We start from the raw sequence: 18,927 nt of genomic DNA, 5'->3' as shown, positions 1-18,927 counted from the left end.
ATTTCTCATTTCGGAACTCGCTCTAATTTCAAGCTCATCAATAGCCAAGCTGAAGTTCCCCACATTACTCAACTGACACGGAGAACCCAGCAGCACAACTCTGTCTTATTGCAATTTAACTGCAGAAAATGTTCTTGCATCCATAATTTGATTTCCATCAAACAGTTTGAGAGTACAGAAACAGCTATTGAGGTATTAGATTTAGTTTGAAGATAAATCTGAGTATCATCTGCATAAGAATGAAAACTAACTCCATAGCACCGGATTATCTGGCCAAGTGGCAGCATATAGATATTAAATAATAGAGGCCTAGAATAGAGCCCTGTGGAACACCTGTGGAACCCGGACTGGAATAGAACGAGTATGCACCCATCGAGACAGATTGCTTCCTGTCTGACAGATAAGACTTAAACCAGCACAGTGTGGTACCAGAGATACCAACAGAGGTCTCTAGGCACCTAATAAGAATTTCATTGTTGACTGTGTTAAATGTGGCGGTAAGGTCAAGGAGTACCAAGATAGATAAGGCTCCAGAATCTGCAACAATGAACAGATCATTTACCACTTTTACAAGAGCTGTTTCTGTACTGTGCAGTGATCTAAATCCAGATTGAAGGGGGTCATACAGATTATGTTGACAGGTGATTTGATAATTGGTCAGCCACTGTACGTTCCAGAATTTTTGCCAAAAACAGCAGATTAGATATAGGCCTATAATTACATACTATCTCCCGGTCTAAGGTAGGCTTTTTTTAGCAATGATGTGACTGATGCACATTTAAATGAAGACAGAAATGTGCCAGTGCTTAGAGACACATTGACGATCTTACCCCCTACTGAACTAACGGCTGGAAAATTAGCAACAATAATAGATGTTGTAATAGGATCCAGAGAGCTGGTTGCAGGATTCATTTTAGACATGATTTTTGGCGTAACCTCAGCATAATCTGAGAAAAGAGGCCCCTTAAATTATGTTGTTACAGATTAAAACACTCCAGGCATGGAAGAAGATACAAGCTCTTGTCTAATGTTGTCTGTTTTAGTATGGAAAGATTCCAGGAACTTATTATGTTGCTCTGTAGAGCCAGAGGGAGTGGACTGACAGTTTGGCTGCAGCATGCAATTTAAATTAGAAAAAAGACACCTAGGTTTATCAGAGTCATCCTTGATAAGGCTGGAAAAAAAGGAAGACTGTGCCGAATTTAAAGCAGCCTTATAACTGTGTTTGTGCTGCCTCAAAGCCTGAAAGTGGACAGTTAAGCCAGTATCCCTCCATCTGCTTTCAAGTTTGCATCCTGCTGTTTTCATAGAACGTAACTGATCATTATACCAGGGGGAGCAGCGATGTGTGTTTTCTCTGGTGCTAAACTGTCAAGAATGTTATGCATAGCAGTACTGTAAGAGTTTACGATGTCTTCCAATACATCAGATTGTTCAGTAAGCAGGGGTGTAGTTAAAACAGCCTCAGTAAAGGCAGTTTGAGTGATTGACTTAATGTTACGATACTTGACTATGCTTAGGTTTAATCAAAGGTATTGGTAGCTCAAGTTCAAATAGGATAGCCATATGGTCAGAAACAGCCAAATCAACAGCCTGCAGATTATCAGCTAGCAGGCCAGAGGTAATAACCAGATCCAAGATATGACCCCAATTATGGGAATCAACATAGATGTTGAAATCACCTAATATCAAAAGCCGGTTGTACTTTGAACACAGAAATGGATTATGTTTTGGAGGGCAATAGTTGACCACCACCAATGGTAATGTAGCAATTAACTGAAATGCTAAACACTCAAATGAACTAAAAACTGGGAAGGATATGGAATTAACAGTAATATCCGATCAATGGACAATGGCCAGTCCACCACCACAACCTGACAAACAAGCCTTGTCTAAAAAGTCGTAGCCAGAAGGGCTTACCTGTTTTAACCAAAACCAATCATCCTGTTGCTGCCAAGTTTCCATTAAGCATAAAAAATCAAGATTCTGAGTATTAAATAATGTTACTTTGGCAGGCCCAGTAACACTTAATGGCCGGTTATGTATAAAATCAAATGTTGTTTTTGGGATACTACGTAGATTGTCATGATCGACACCGAAGCAACTAACAGGAGAACATTGCTTTTGGGACCAGATTGAGCATATGTTGTTATCAAAGCAATCATAACAGTAACTCCATGGCCGGAGCTCCTGTGTACATATTTTCACCTTACTTAGCCCATTCGACAGAGGAAAATGACTGTCACTTTGAAGGTGCAATAATTGAGAAATAGAGTAACGTAGAGGCATTACCGATAGTCCAAGAATAATCCAAAAGATAGTTCTCCGCCACCTCCAATAGGTTAAAGAAGAGTCTAACAGATGATCCTCACGGCGTTGATTTGGGTATTCCCGCATAAACAACGGAAAGAATTCACGGAAAACAAGCCAGGTTGAACAGCACTCTGTGAGACAGCAAACCCGCAGGGATGCCTCACAAAAGACCCGGTGCGAAGACCACAGCGGCACCGACAGGACAGGCTGGAACACCAGGAAGGATAGACCTCCAACAAGCGCTCCCACAGTCGCAGACATCAGGCATAGGCCACGACGAACTTCAGAAAGCAGACAGGTCATAAGAACATAAGAACATAAGAACATAAGAAAGTTTACAAACGAGAGGAGGCCATTCGGCCCATCTTGCTCGTTTGGTTGTTAGTAGCTTATTGATCCCAAAATATCATCAAGCAGCTTCTTGAAGGATCCCAGGGTGTCAGCTTCAACAACATTACTGGGGAGTTGATTCCAGACCCTCACAATTCTCTGTGTAAAAAAGTGCCTCCTATTTTCTGTTCTGAATGCCCCTTTTTCTAAACTCCATTTGTGACCCCTGGTCCTTGTTTCTTTTTTCAGGCTGAAAAAGTCCCTTGGGTCGACACTGTCAATACCTTTGAGAATTTTGAATGCTTGAATTAGGTCGCCACGTAGTCTTCTTTGTTCAAGACTGAACAGATTCAATTCTTTTAGCCTGTCTGCATATGACATGCCTTTTAAGCCCGGAATAATTCTGGTCGCTCTTCTTTGCACTCTTTCTAGAGCAGCAATATCTTTTTATAGCGAGGTGACCAGAACTGAACACAATATTCAAGATGAGGTCTTACTAGTGCATTGTACAGTTTTAACATTACTTCCCTTGATTTAAATTCAACACTTTTCACAATGTATCCGAGCATCTTGTTGGCCTTTTTTATAGCTTCCCCACATTGTCTAGATGAAGACATTTCTGAGTCAACAAAAACTCCTAGGTCTTTTTCATAGATTCCTTCTCCAATTTCAATATCTCCCATATGATATTTATAATGTACATTTTTATTTCCTGCGTGCTGTACCTTACACTTTTCTCTATTAAATGTCATTTGCCATGTGTCTGCCCAGTTCTGAATCTTGTCTAGATCATTTTGAATGACCTTTGCTGCTGCTGTTGTGTCGTCTGCAAATTTAACAAGTTGAAATCCGCCATTAGTATGGCTTCTCCTTTGTTACACACATTTCTAATGTCATTGTATAACAGATTATTGTGCTCACCGTCTGAATCTGGCGGTCTATAGCACGCTCCTATTATTATGCCTTTTGAATTTTTGTCTGTTATTCTGACCCATATTGATTCGGTTTTATTTTCTTTGTCCAGGTTTAACACCTGGGCTTCAAGACTGTTTCTCATGTATAGCGCTACCCCTCCTCCTCTTCTGTCCTGCCTGTCTTTCCTATACAGTGTATACCCACAAATATTATATTCGTCCCCATCACTCTCAGATAACCACGTTTCTGTAACACCTATCACATCATAGTTACCTGTTAGTGCAGTAGCTTCAAGTTCTAGAATTTTGTTTCTGATACTTCTAGCATTTAGATAAATACATTTAATGGTTGTCTTACCTGAGTTGTTGTTCTTGTTTTGATGCGGTCTCCCTTCTGTTTTTTTGTTGATTTCTCCCCCCCTTCCTTTCTAGTTTAAATGCTTCCGAACCTGCTCGAGGATCTTTTCTCCGAGTAGACTAGTTCGCTTGTTATTTAAATGCAGTCCATCCCGTCTATACAGATAGTCCTCGTTGTAGAATGTGGTCCAATGATCAAGATAGGTGAAGCCTTCTCGTATGCACCACGTCTTCAGCCATTCGTTTTGATTAATTATTTCCAGCTGTCCATGATCAAAGACAAGATAAGAACATAAGAACATAAGAACATAAGAAAGTTTACAAACGAGAGGAGGCCATTCGGCCCATCTTGCTCGTTTGGTTGTTAGTAGCTTATTGATCCCAAAATCTCATCAAGCAGCTTCTTGAAGGATCCCAGGGTGTCAGCTTCAACAACATTACTGGGGAGTAGATTCCAGACCCTCACAATTCTCTGTGTAAAAAAGTGCCTCCTATTTTCTGTTCTGAATGCCCCTTTGTCTAATCTCCATTTGTGACCCCTGGTCCTTGTTTCTTTTTTCAGGCTGAAAAAGTCCCTTTGGTCGACACTGTCAATACCTTTTAGAATTTTGAATGCTTGAATTAGGTCGCCACGTAGTCTTCTTTGTTCAAGACTGAACAGATTCAATTCTTTTAGCCTGTCTGCATATGACATGCCTTTTAAGCCCGGAATAATTCTGGTCGCTCTTCTTTGCACTCTTTCTAGAGCAGCAATATCTTTTTTATAGCGAGGTGACCAGAACTGCACACAATATTCAAGATGAGGTCTTACAAGTGCATTGTACAGTTTTAACATTACTTCCCTTGATTTAAATTCAACACTTTTCACAATGTATCCGAGCATCTTGTTAGCCTTTTTTATAGCTTCCCCACATTGCCTAGATGAAGACATTTCTGAGTCAACAAAAACTCCTAGGTCTTTTTCATAGATTCCTTCTCCAATTTCAATATCTCCCATATGATATTTATAATGTACATTTTTATTTCCTGCGTGCAGTACCTTACACTTTTCTCTATTAAATGTCATTTGCCATGTGTCTGCCCAGTTCTGAATCTGATCTAGATCATTTTGAATGACCTTTGCTGCTGCAACAGTGTTTGCCACTCCTCCTACTTTTGTGTCGTCTGCAAATTTAACAAGTTTGCTTACTATACCAGAATCTAAATCATTAATGTAGATTAAGAATAGCAGAGGACCTAATACTGATCCCTGTGGTACACCACTGGTTACCACACTCCATTCTGAGGTTTCTCCTCTAATCAATACTTTCTGTTTTCTACATGTTAACCACTCCCTAATCCATGTACATGTGTTTCCTTGAATCCCAACTGCGTTCAGTTTGAGAATTAATCTTTTGTGCGGGACTTTGTCAAAAGCTTTCTGGAAATCTAAATAAACCATGTCATATGCTTTGCAATTATCCATTATCGATGTTGCATCCTCAAAAAAATCAAGCAAGTTAGTTAGACACGATCTCCCTTTCCTAAAACCATGTTGACTGTCTCCCAGGACCCTGTTACCATATAGGTAATTTTCCATTTTGGATCTTATTATAGTTTCCCATAAGTTTGCATATAATAGAAGTCAGGCTTACTGGTCTGTAGTTACCTGGTTCAGTTTTGTTTCCCTTTTTGTGGATCGGTATTACGTTTGCAATTTTCCAGTCTGTCGGTACCACCCCTGTGTCAAGAGACTGCTGCATGATCTTGGTTAGCGGTTTGTAAATTACTTCTTTCATTTCTTTGAGTACTACTGGGAGGATCTCATCCGGCCCAGGGGATTTGTTTATTTTAAGAGCTCCTAGTCCCTTTAACACTTCTGCCTCAGTTATGCTAAAGTTATTTAAAACTGGATAGGAACTGGATGACATGTGGGGCATGTTGTCAGTATCTTCCTTTGTAAAAACTTGTGAAAAGTAATCATTTAACATATTTGCTTTTTTTTTTTCTTCCTCTATGATTTTGCCATTTGTATCTCTTAAACATTTAATCTCCTCTTTGAATGTTCTCTTGCTGTTGTAATATTGGAAAAACATTTTGGAATTGGTTTTAGCTTCCTTAGCAATGTTCATTTCTATTTCATATGTTCCTTTGCAAGGTGCGGGTAGTATACCAGAAAATACCACAGTTTTGGTTTTCTCTTTTAATTTCCTTCCTAGCTCTCTGAATTTGTTTTGCAGGGATTTTGGTCTGTCTCTTCCAATGTTGTTTGTACCGATGTGGACGACTACTACCGGGTCGTCTCCTGTTCGTTCTAGGAGCCTGTCCACGTTCTCAGTGATGTGCTTGACCGAGGCTCCCGGAAGGCAGCACACTGTTGTAGTAAGGGGGTCCAAACTGCGAATTGAACTTGCTGTGTTTCTCAATATGGAGTCCCCAACAATCATGACCTCCCTTCTTTTTGCTGTCTGGTCACCACTGTCAATAGGGTCCTGGATGTTGTTCCTTTCATTCTCTTGTTTGTTGGTTCTGCTCATCAAAATTCTGAAGTGACTCAAATCTGTTGGTTGTTTTGATTTCTGGTGGTTGTGTTTGACGAAGTTTCTTTTTTTCCCTGCTTCTGCCTACCTGAACCCAGCTGTTCTGACCTTCTATCTCCCTGGTGGCTTTCAGTCTGTTAGGGGTGATGCAGACTTCCATGAATTGTGGGTGTGCCAGTTCCTCAAGATCCTGTTGCTGTCTCACTTCTTCCAGCTCCATTTCTAGCATACTTACTAGTTATGCAAATCCTGGATCGCGCGGCACTTTACACACACTTGGTTTAGCTCCGCTGGGTTTTCTCGGATTTCCCACATCAAGCAGGTGTCACAGATTACTGGCTTGAAGACCATGTTATGGTTTTTTTTTTTTTTAAGTTTAGTTTCTTCTGCAGCCGTCAACCTGCTTTCAAACTGCTTCGAAACTGCTCTGTACTTTTCCACGCCTGTACTTCTCCCACTCGCTGTCGCTAAATCAATACGGTCTTACAACAGAGTCTCGCTTCTTTCCAGGCTGACCCACTTCCCTGACCCGGAAACAAACTGTCAGGCCAGCCCTTCCAGATACTTCTCCTCCCGTTCTTTAGTGCCCTCACAGGCTGGGAGGAAGATTCATCACCAGAACTCATATTTCTGTCACAAATCCCACCGCTCAGAGTGGAGCCGAAGGAACACTCGGCTAAATCTACCTTCCCCATTACTCCCCCCTCCCGGGAAAAATAATCCGCATTTTGGTGGTCTTTCCCCGCACTGTACCATGTGGTACATGAAGGGCTGCAATGCCAGATACCACTGAGTTATCCGGGCATTGCTGTCCTTCATTGTGCTTAACCACGTGAGTAGGTTAATCAAAGATCAAATGAGTGTCCCAGCAGGTAGTATCGTAAAGAGTGAGTAGCCCATTTAATAGCCAAACACTCCTTTTTGACTACGGAGTAGTTCCGTTCCTGATGTACAGTATCGGGTGTTCTACTCCAGCTACTTTTTGGGACAAAACTACACCCAAACCTACATCCGATGCGTCAGTGTGGAGTGTGAATCTCTTTGTGAAATCTGGATTAATAAGAATGGGGGCCTGGCAACGTCTAAGCTTAATAGTATCAAATGCCCCTGACACTCAGCTGACCATTTAATTAAATTTGGAGCACTCTTTTTGATTGGGTCGACTAACGGGTTAACCACTGTGGTGTACTCTAAGATGAAGTGACGGTAATAACCAGCTAAGCCCAGTAGTGACCTCACTTGATGGTTTTGAGGATCGCTGTATCAACCAAAGTCTGGATTTTGGTGACCACAGGTCTCACCTTTCCATTCCCCATTAAAAATCTCAAATATTGAGTCTCTGTTTTGGCAAACGCACATTTTCTCAAGTTAGCTGTCAGCCGGGCTGCCCTTAGAGACTGAAGAACAGCTGGAACCCTAGCCAAATGCTCTCGCCAGGTGGAGCTGTAAATCACCACGTCATCAATATACGCTGCTGCATATTCATGATGTGGGCTTAAAACCTGGTCCATCAGTCTCTGAAAGGCAGCGGGCGCACCATGTAGCCCAAATGGCATGGTTTTAAAGTGGAACAGCCCTTCTGGTGTTGAAAATGCGGTTTTCTCTCTGGAGCTGCGGGTTAAAGGGATTTGCCAGTATCCTTTCGTCAGGTCCAGAGTGAAAATAAATCTTGCTTTTCCCAGTCTGTCTAAAAGTTCGTCGACCCAAGGCATGGGATATGCATCGAACTTAGCAATAGCGTTCACCTTTCTGAAATCCACGCAGAAGCGGTTGGTGCTGTCTTTCTTAGCCACTATGACGATCGGACTGCACCACTCGTTCCTGGAAGGTTCAACCACCCCAAGCTCGAGCATATCCCATCGACTCCATCGACTTTCCGGGATCCAGTACGGTCTCTCTCGCACTGTGACACCTGGGGAGAGATAATGTCATATTCAACTAAGTTTGTTCTGCCGGGCACGTCAGAAAAAACATCGCTGAACTCCTCAATACGTTTCCGCAGCTCTCTTTGCTGATCCGGAACCAATTGTTCCCCCATTGAAATTGCTCTGGTGCTCGGGGTCTCTGGACAGGGGCCTAAATCATCCTTCATATTGCCTGGGGCGATAAATAAGAACTTCCTTGCCTGCCAGGGCTTTAACAAATTGACATGATAAATTTCACGTTCATTCCGGCGATCGGGCTGTCTAATTTCATAATTCACTTTCCCTATAGCCCGAATCACCTCATACGGCCCCTGCCATTTAGCACACAGTTTTGATTCTGATGAGGGAAGTAGCAGCATTACCTTGTCCCCTGGTCGAAAGGTTCGAATCCGTGCATTTTTGTTGAAATGCTGCTGCTGTCGGTGCTAAGCCAATCTGAGTTTGTCCTGGGACTTGAACAGTTTTGTGATAATTTGACTTGGTCTCATTGACGTACAACTGAACCAGGTAACTACAGACCAGTAAGCCTGACTTCTATTATATGCAAACTTATGGAAACTATAATAAGATCCAAAATGGAAAATTACCTATATGGTAACAGGGTACTGGGAGACAGTCAACATGGTTTTAGGAAAGGGAGATCGTGCCTAACTAACTTGCTTGATTTTTTTGAGGATGCAACATCGATAATGGATAATTGCAAAGCATATGACATGGTTTATTTAGATTTCCAGAAAGCTTTTGACAAAGTCCCGCATAAAAGATTAATTCTCAAACTGAACGCAGTTGGGATTCAAGGAAACACATGTACATGGATTAGGGAGTGGTTAACTTGTAGAAAACAGAAAGTACTGATTAGAGGAAAAACCTCAGAATGGAGTGTGGTAACCAGCGGTGTACCACAGGGATCAGTATTAGGTCCTCTGCTATTCCTAATCTACATTAATGATTTAGATTCTGGTATAGTAAGCAAACTTGTTAAATTTGCAGACGACACAAAAGTAGGAGGAGTGGCAAACACTGTTGCAGCAGCAAAGGTCATTCAAAATGATCTAGACAAGATTCAGAACTGGGCAGACACATGGCAAATGACATTTAATAGAGAAAAGTGTAAGGTACTGCACGCAGGAAATAAAAATGTACATTATAAATATCATATGGGAGATATTGAAATTGGAGAAGGAATCTATGAAAAAGACCTAGGAGTTTTTGTTGACTCAGAAATGTCTTCATCTAGGCAATGTGGGGAAGCTATAAAAAAGGCTAACAAGATGCTCGGATACATTGTGAAAAGTGTTGAATTTAAATCAAGGGAAGTAATGTTAAAACTGTACAATGCACTAGTAAGACCTCATCTTGAATATTGTGTGCAGTTCTGGTCACCTCGCTACAAAAAGGATATTGCTGCTCTAGAAAGAGTGCAAAGAAGAGCGACCAGAATTATTCCGGGCTTAAAAGGCATGTCATATGCAGACAGGCTAAAAGAATTGAATCTGTTCAGTCTTGAACAAAGAAGACTACGTGGCGACCTAATTCAAGCATTCAAAATTCTAAAAGGTATTGACAGTGTCGACCCAAGGGACTTTTTCAGCCTGAAAAAAGAAACAAGGACCAGGGGTCACAAATGGAGTTTAGAAAAAGGGGCATTCAGAACAGAAAATAGGAGACACTTTTTTACACAGAGAATTGTGAGGGTCTGGAATCAACTCCCCAGTAATGTTGTTGAAGCTGACACCCTGGGATCCTTCAAGAAGCTGCTTGATGAGATTTTGGGATCAATAAGCTACTAACAACCAAACGAGCAAGATGGGCCGAATGGCCTCCTCTCGTTTGTAAACTTTCTTATGTTCTTATGTTCTTATGACTGACCAAATCCAGGCAATCTCTCAGTAGGAGCACATACTTCACTACATTTTTGGACGAGCCTTTGTGCTCCTCCCACCCCTCTCTCAGCAGGTCGAGAATGCCGCGAGGCTGCCGGCCGTACAGGAGCTCAAAGAGGGAGAACCCCATTGAACTCTGCGGCACTTCTCTTACTGCAAAAAGGAGGTAGGGAAGAAGCGATGCCCAATGTTTCTGCTCCTGTGTTACGAATCGCCTCAGCATCGACTTTAACGTCTGATTAAAGCGTTCAACCAAACCGTCCGATTGTGGATGATAAACGGACGTCCTGATGGGACGTATTTTCAATATTTTGTACACCTGCTGTAACGTATTGGACAAAAAATTGGTTCCGTGATCAGTCAAAATCTACTTGGGGATCCCTACTCTAGCCATAATCTGCCCTAACTCGGTGGCTATTGCAGCTGCACTAGTGGACCTCAATGGAACTGCCTCCGGCTCTCTGGCAGTCTGGGCATGTGGCTACATATCTGGACACATCAGTATGAAGACCGAGCCAATAGAATCAAGCCAATATCCGTTCTCTCATCTTCTCGGCTCCGAGGTGCCCCGCAAAAAAGGGATATCATGCGCCAGCCTCATGACCTCGGTCCGACAAGACGGGGGAACCAATAATTGTGTTACAGGCTGTCCTGTGCCCGCGGCTAGGTTTACCCTATACAGTAATTGCCCCTTGATACTGAAATGTAGATATACTAGCGCCCCAGCGCCATCAACATCCTTACTGTCAATGGACCAGACCTGCCCACAAGCGTGCACCAGTGACGGGTCCTTATATTGGCCCCACACTATGTCCGCGCTTGAGTACCACAGGTCCAGTACATCAAGAGGGGCTGGACTAGCCTCTGTCTTAGTCGATCCAGTAACCTCACTCTCTCAGTCACACTGCGTTCCCACTCCCTTTGACTGGCGTTTGTTACCATTGCAGCACTTTCCCACCAGACCCCAGTCGTGTCTCAAAGACGCTCCCTCCCATTTCGCGGTCCGTCTCTCCTTATTTTTTTTTCTAGGACGGAAAAGAGGGGAAAACATTTCAGGATGAAAAGGGAACACATCACCAATTCGTTCTCCTTTTTTTTTTCTGCCACGCTTACATGTGTGGCTGAGACTGCCATTAATTGTTTAAAGTTTGGCCAGTCTCAGCCCAGAATAACTGGGTGTGGCAACCTTTCCACCACCCCGACTACGAGGTGATATTTTATCAGTCCTACCGATAAATATACTTTTAGTGTGGGGTATGTTGCCGTGTCTCCATGGATACAGGAGATGGCCACCTGAACTTGTGGCCGCCACGACACACCACCCAAGAGAGCTGTCCTAATCAAGGTTTGCTCACACCCTGTGTCCACTAAAGCGTGGGTTTTCACATTTCCCAAAACAACGTCAATCAGACAGGGCCCCTTCCGACCTTTTTCCCAGTGCTTACCTGTTTCAGATGCCCAATTGCACGCTGCCACATCACACTCCATGGCAGCGGGGCAGAACCTGGCATGGTGTCCCGGCTGGTTGCATCTGAAACAGAGAGGGGGGACAGAGGGCACATAGGTTACATATCTGTCCCGCTGCTGGTAGGGCAACAGGGCAGGGGCAATACCTCTACCCCAGCTGGGGGCAAACCTCGGTCTCCATGGGGGGGGAGGCAAGGGGCCCCAATGGGGTCGGCGGTCTGGGAGGTCTGGGTGCCAGGAACGATGGTGCTGGTGGTGTTGGAGGAGAGGGAGGGAGAGGTTGGTGACTGTGAAGGGCAGGGACTGACAAGATCCCAACCCGGGCCGACGTCAGAGAGTCTTCAAAGTTTTCGGCCAGTTTGACCACCTCCTCCAGGGTGTCGGGGTTGTGGCGCCGGATCCAAGCCTGGGTTTCGGCGCCGACCACATGGCAGAATTGTTCTACCACAATGGCTTCCCCTATCTGCTGCGCGGTCTTTTTGTTGGGGGTCAGCCAATGGACCATGTGGTCGCACAACCGCTCTGCGACCACCCTGGGGCGTGTCTCTGGGGCTCTCCGGAATTCCTGGAACCGCGTCCGATGAGTCTCCGCTTTATTGTTGAGGCGACGGAGGATAGCCTGCTTGACCAGGTCATAATTGGTGGCGTACTGGTCACTCAGGGCTTGGTAAGCTGCCTGTGCCTCCCCAATCAGGCAGAGTCCCACCTGGCTCGCCCAGAATCCTGCCGCGGTGGCCAGTTGCTCAAACGCCACCAAGAATGCCTCCGGGTCATCCTCCGCCGTCATTTTCATCGCCCTAGCCTTCGGGGGCGACATCAGTGAAGTTACGGTAGGGGTTGTTACTGCCGCCATGGCCAGCCCTACCCGTTCAATGAGTGCCGTGTAGCACTCCTCCCTCCTTCTCTTCTCTGCATCCCGTCTGCTCTCCAGCACCTGCAGCAGCTCCGCCAGTGCGTTGCGATCCATGATCCCACTTTGACACCACATGTGGCAAAGTGGCTGGTAAGGGGAACAAGTGTAGCGGTAATGCGATGCAGAAGTGACAGGCAGACAACGGTATTTCAATTAAAAATGTGCTTTAATTATAATCCAGGTCTGGTGACCGTAAAATAATAAGTTCCCGGTTATACACAACAATGTGTAAAGCGTGGGGATAACGAAAACAAGGCACAGTCCCGAACCAAAACACAAGACGCGGTCACCAGTCCTGGGTGTGTGCAGACGTGCAGGTGCTTGGTGTAGATAGAGGTTGTGTGGTGTGTAGTGGTGCTCCAGATCGTGCTGACCCTGGCGACAGCTCCGGAGGTGTGCTTCACTGTCTAGTGCTGAATACAAAAACAGACAGTTACACGGACAGACACAACAATACAAAACCCAAACTCAATCCACTCTGAGAGCTCCTCTCTCAGTCCTTCTCTCTCTCCAATCGTTTAACCCAAACGAAGGAAAAGATCAGCATTACCCTGGCCCCTATATGGGGCCAGGGTCAATAAGCTACTAACAACCAAACGAGCAAGATGGGCCGAATGGCCTCCTCTCGTTTGTAAACTTTCTTATGTTCTTATGTAATCCCGCATGATATCTAGGTAAACGGTTGCAGCTGCCTTATTACTTGCAGCAGCGTCTCGTTTACCTTTCAAATCAATACGGCCTTACAACAGAGTCTTGCTTCTTTCCAGAACCCCTTTTGGGGGTTTTAAAGCACTTCAAATGAGACCATGTTGTGGTCTGATTTTGCCAATTATTCTCTGACCTCTGTTTTAGTTATTCTGTCTTCGTTATTTGAAGAGACTAAATCAAGGCATGCCTCTCCTCTAGTTGATGCCTTGACAAATTGTGTTAGGAAGCAGTCATTTGTCATTTCCACCATTTCAATTTCATCCGTCGTGCTCCCCATTGGGTTTTCCCATTTTATATGGGGGAAGCTGAAATTCCCCATCAGTATGGCTTCTCCTTTGCTACACGCATTTCTAATGTCATTGTATAACAGATCATTTTGCTCACCGTCTGAATCTGGCGGTCTATAGCATGCTCCTATTATTATGCCCTTTGAATTTTTGTCCGTTATTCTGACCCATATTGATTCGGCTTTATTTTCTTTGTCCAGGTTTAACACTTGGGCTTCAAGACTGTTTTTTAGTGCTACCCCTCCTCCTCTTCTGTCCTGCCTGTCTTTCCCATACAGTTTATACCCACAAATATTATATTCTTCCCCATCACTCTCAGACAACTACATTTCTGTAACACCTATCACATCATAGTTACTTGTTAGTGCAGTAGCTTCAAGTTCTAAAATTTTGTTTCTGATACTTCTAGCGTTTAGATAAATACATTTAATGGTTGTCTTACCTGAGTTGTCCTTGTTTTGATGCAGTCTCCCTTCTGTTCTTTTGTTGATTTCTCCCCCCTTCCTTTCTAGTTGAAATGCTTCTGAACCTGCTCGAGGATCTTTTCTCCAAGTAGACTAGTTCCCTTTTTATTTAAGTGCAGTCCGTCCCATCTATACAAATAGTCCTTGTAGAATGTGGTCCAATGATTAAGATAGGTGAAGCCTTCTCGTGTGCCATGTCTTCAGCCATGCGTTTGGATTAATTTTTTCCAGCTCTCCATATGGTCCTTTGCAAGGTGTCGGCAGTATACCAGAAAATATCACAGTTTTGGTCTTGTCTTTTAATTTCCTTCCTAGCTCTCTGAATTTGTTTTGCAGGGATTGGAGACAGAGGTAATTGTAATAATAGTTAAAATAGAAGCTCACTGTGTTTTGTCTGTATATTCCATTTTCTTTGTCTTTTTGTTTTGGCTACGAGTACCGTGTCCTGTATCTTGTTTGTTTTACAACCTTTTATTTTCTGTCTGTCTGTTCATTATTAAATGCTGAGTGAGACCATTCGCTCAGCTTCACCAAACTCCACCTCTGTTGTTTATTTCCTGGTTTCTGGTCTGACGTCATCCACTGCAGTTGTCTTTGTAACAATCATACAGCAAACAAATACAAAATAACACAGGGGCGGAGGGAATCCCCGTTCTGAAATAAACAAATACAAAATAACACAGGGGCGGAGGGAAACCCTGTTCTGAAATAAACAAATACCAAATAACACAGGGGTGGAGGGGGAAACCCCATTCTGAAATAAACAAATACCAAATAACACAGGGGAGGAGGGGGAAACCCCATTCTGAAATACATAAATACAAAATAACACAGGGGCGGAGGGGGAAACTGCTACACATATATACACATTTATATATTTTAAATACATAAAACATATATTTATCATATATCTCATATATTTTTCATATCCAGAAAAGGGGCCAATTTTGGTGTATTAAAAATGTGTAAAATATCTTTATAATATATATTTTGTATTATATTCTATTTATTTCAAGAATGATGTTGGGAAAATATAAGTATCATTCATTTCTTATTATATATTACAAATATCTATTTTTCCGCATAGTTGCCACCGGCAGATTGCAATGGTGCAATGAACTCCACCGACTGTGCGCAGGGTTGAGGACAGCTTTAATCAATGATATCATGCACTGTATAACCAGGGGGGTTGCATTTGAAGATGTAATCAAGGCAAATATTTGAAGTATTCCTTCCCAGTTGGGTAGGTACAGGGTGGAGGATATGGGCCTTTCAATGCATACTTCAAAAAGGACACTTAACCATTGCATCAAACACAGTGTTTAAACGGTATTTGCACAGTAAGTGAGGCACCAAGATATAGCTATCTTGCAATAAAGCCAACATGTCCCATTTTTACCTTATCTGCCTCTCGAAATCTCTTTCAAAACGGTTGATGGGAATTTTAATTTATATAATAGAGAAGGGGGCCCTGATTGCACAGCCCGTATTAACAAAATTGAACCACAGACCCTGAGCAGCTGACATGATGAAGACATGACCACATGGTGTGCAGGGTGTCAGTCTTTGCTGGGGATTCCACAGGGAGTGTTGGATTGACTCTGTTGCAGGTTAGGGAAGCAAAATGCGAGTCATGTCACTGTGCTCAGGTGTCTTGTATGGGCCAGGCCCCCGGAATGTTCAAGGCTGGTTTCTGTCTTCCAGGAGCCAGGAACTCACAGATATCCTGGGTGGAAAGAGGTTGCCCGCTGGCCTTCAGGCCCCCTGTGATCATGATTGTTTCTGAGGTGTTTGCACCAGTATATTAAAGCTGTGAATACCCTGCTCTAAAACTGTACTATAGAGACAGCAAGATCAATATTAATGATTTAAACAGCGGGAAATCTTAATACGTCAATCCTAAAACTTTTTATTATATTGACAAAAAGTTAATAAGTGGGCAATAAGTTACCTAGCTGTTGGAGCCCCGTGGGATTGATAGCGAGTAAAAGAGGGGCAGCATCTAGATCTACCACTGAGATCATTAAAATTGGCCTCCCAAAAAATTGACTGAAGCAAGAACTGCAACCATTGTTTAATTGGACATAAGACAGAGATTGTGCACCTGTTCAATATTCCATTCTATCTGATTATGCGTGCTCTGTATGATTCCCCATTGCTGTTTCTGTTCACATCATTATATCTGATCACGACCTGATTCAAGCATTCAAAATTCTAAAAGGTATTGACAATGTCGACCCAAGGGACTTTTTCGACCTGAAAAAAGAAACCAGGACCAGGGGTCACAAATGGAGATTAGACAAAGGGGCATTCAGAACAGAAAATAGGAGGCACTTTTTTTACACAGAATTGTAAGGGTATGGAACCAACTCCCTAGCAATGTTGTTGAAGCTGACACCCTGGAATCCTTCAACAAGCTGCTTGATAAGATTCTGGGATCAATAAGCTACTAATAACCAAACGAGCAAGATAGGCTGAATGGCCTCCTCTCGTTTGAAAACTTTCTCATGCTCTTATGTATGTGCTGTATGATTCCTCGTTGCTGTTTCTGTTCAATATTCCATTATATCTGATCATGTGTGTTCTGTATGATTCCCTGTTGCTGTTTCTGTTCACATCATTATATCTGATCATGTGTGTTCTGTATGATTCCCCGTTGCTGTTTCTGTGCACATCATTATATCTGATCATGTGTGTTCTGTATGATTCCCTGTTGCTGTTTCTGTTCACATCATTATATCTGATCATGTGTGTTCTGTATGATTCCCTGTTGCTGTTTCTGTTCACATCATTATATCTGATCATGTGTGTTCTGTATGATTCCCTGTTGCTGTTTCTGTTCACATCATTATATCTGATCATGTGTGTTCTGTATGATTCCCCGTTGCTGTTTCTGTTCACATCATTATATCTGATCATGTGTGTTCTGTATGATTCCCCGTTGCTGTTTCTGTGCACATCATTATATCTGATCATGTGTGTTCTGTGTGATTCCTTTGTTGCTGTTTCCATTCAATATTCCATTATATCTGATCATGTGTGTTCTGTATAATTCCTCATTGCTGTTTTTGTTCAGATCATAAATTATCAGGATTAAGTTGAGACAATTTTTGGAAAAAACTTTATATAGAACAAATGATGTCTGCAGCAGGCTGAAACGTTGCACCATACATAACTTTGGTTGGTGCTTGTTTTATAAACAACATAGATTGACAGTCAAAGTTAAACAAATGTGTTAAAAATACATTTTTAAAAAATGAGCAAGTGTCACACCTTACCCCATGCATGGGGCAAGTTGAGACACAGTGTATGTAAGTTGAGGCAGTATAGAATAAACATGAAATGGGCAACATGATTCCATTAAAAACACATTTATTAATGGAAAATTCAATACATTACAGTGATTTTTTTCAATTTTCACTGGACTGCTGTTTCTGGGTCTAGGCTAGTGCTTTCAAAAGTCAGGTTACAGTAAGCATAGTAATTATACAGTGCAATAAGTAATAAAAAAATGTCAGGAGAACAAATACACAAAATAGATTTTAAAAACAATTACATTAAATAAACAAGAGATACTATGGGATCATGTGTGAGTGCACTTCAAAGTAAAAGCACAGAAATAATTTAAAAAAAAAAAAAGTATTTAACTTTGAATATGTATTTTTGGTTCCTGCAGGCAGGTGCATTACACAGGGTGAGGCAATCCACACACAGGCAGAGGGCAGGTGTGAACCCAGGACCTCTTGCACTAAAGCATAGTGCCAATACCGCTGTACAAAAGAGCCGCCTCCTTTTCATGGACCGTATATCGGTCTCATGTCTTTCACCTGTGCATGCTACAGTATTATTATCAATAGTATTTAATTTTACAGGGTAAGCTAAGTCGTGTCTCAACTTATCCCACTAACAATGTCTCAACATACCCCTGATACATCCCCCCCTTTTTTTATAAACAAGTTACACTGTACAAAAATGCAGCAGTTCACTTAGTATGTGCTTTATTTGTTTGGCTAGGAGCTTCCACACACAGAGGCTGGGTTAAACACATGGCTATGCTACTACAACTTTTGTCAAGGAAGCATGGCATTGTGTGACAGGAAGTTATAGGTGGTGTCTCAACTTACCCCTTGTCTCAACTACCCCCGTTCTCCACTGCTACTAATCAAGTCCCTTTTCATTTGATCGATTTGCTGTTGAAAAACTCATAAATGCTGAATTGCTGAGTGAGGTGTTCTTAGAAATAATCATTAGCAGTGTACAACAATCATTTTTGCACCCTCTGCAAAATTGTTAACTGAGTTAGTAAAAGAAAAAAAAAAACGGTTCAGGGGGGACACAGATTACAGTTGCACACCTCTAGTGCTCCTTTGTAACCATCTCTCTTCAGAAATAGAGATTTTAGGAGTCTTTTGAGAAGGGTCTGGTTGGTAAAGGGCATTATTTGATAGGCCAGATAAGTAGTGATGTAGGGGAGACCGGTGCTGCTTGTCACACTTTTTACTCTTTATTATTTTCCTCAATCTGGTGATATGCTGCGAGGTTCTGTTCCTCTTTATATCGAAGAATAACTCTTCACGTACAAATTGATGTTTTTTATTTCAGCGTAACTTTTTTCCAAATATGATATTTAGACGGTTGAAAATGCACCGGTCACCTGTGACAACCTGCCCCATACTGGGGTTGGTTATCATGGCGTATGTTCTTGCTTTTACAGTAGACAATAATGCAACATTTTATTTTTTTTAATAACATAAAGTTTCTACTGTGCACAATGTTGTATTTTTACTTTTTATGTCAACACAAAAAATTACAGACCTATATATGTTTGAAATGTTGACCCATGTTAC

Source organism: Polyodon spathula, chromosome 24 (genome assembly GCF_017654505.1).
Source record: "Polyodon spathula isolate WHYD16114869_AA chromosome 24, ASM1765450v1, whole genome shotgun sequence".
Lineage (NCBI taxonomy): Eukaryota > Metazoa > Chordata > Actinopteri > Acipenseriformes > Polyodontidae > Polyodon > Polyodon spathula.
The sequence above is the reverse complement of the archived record's forward strand: the minus strand, read 5'-3'. Positions refer to the sequence as shown.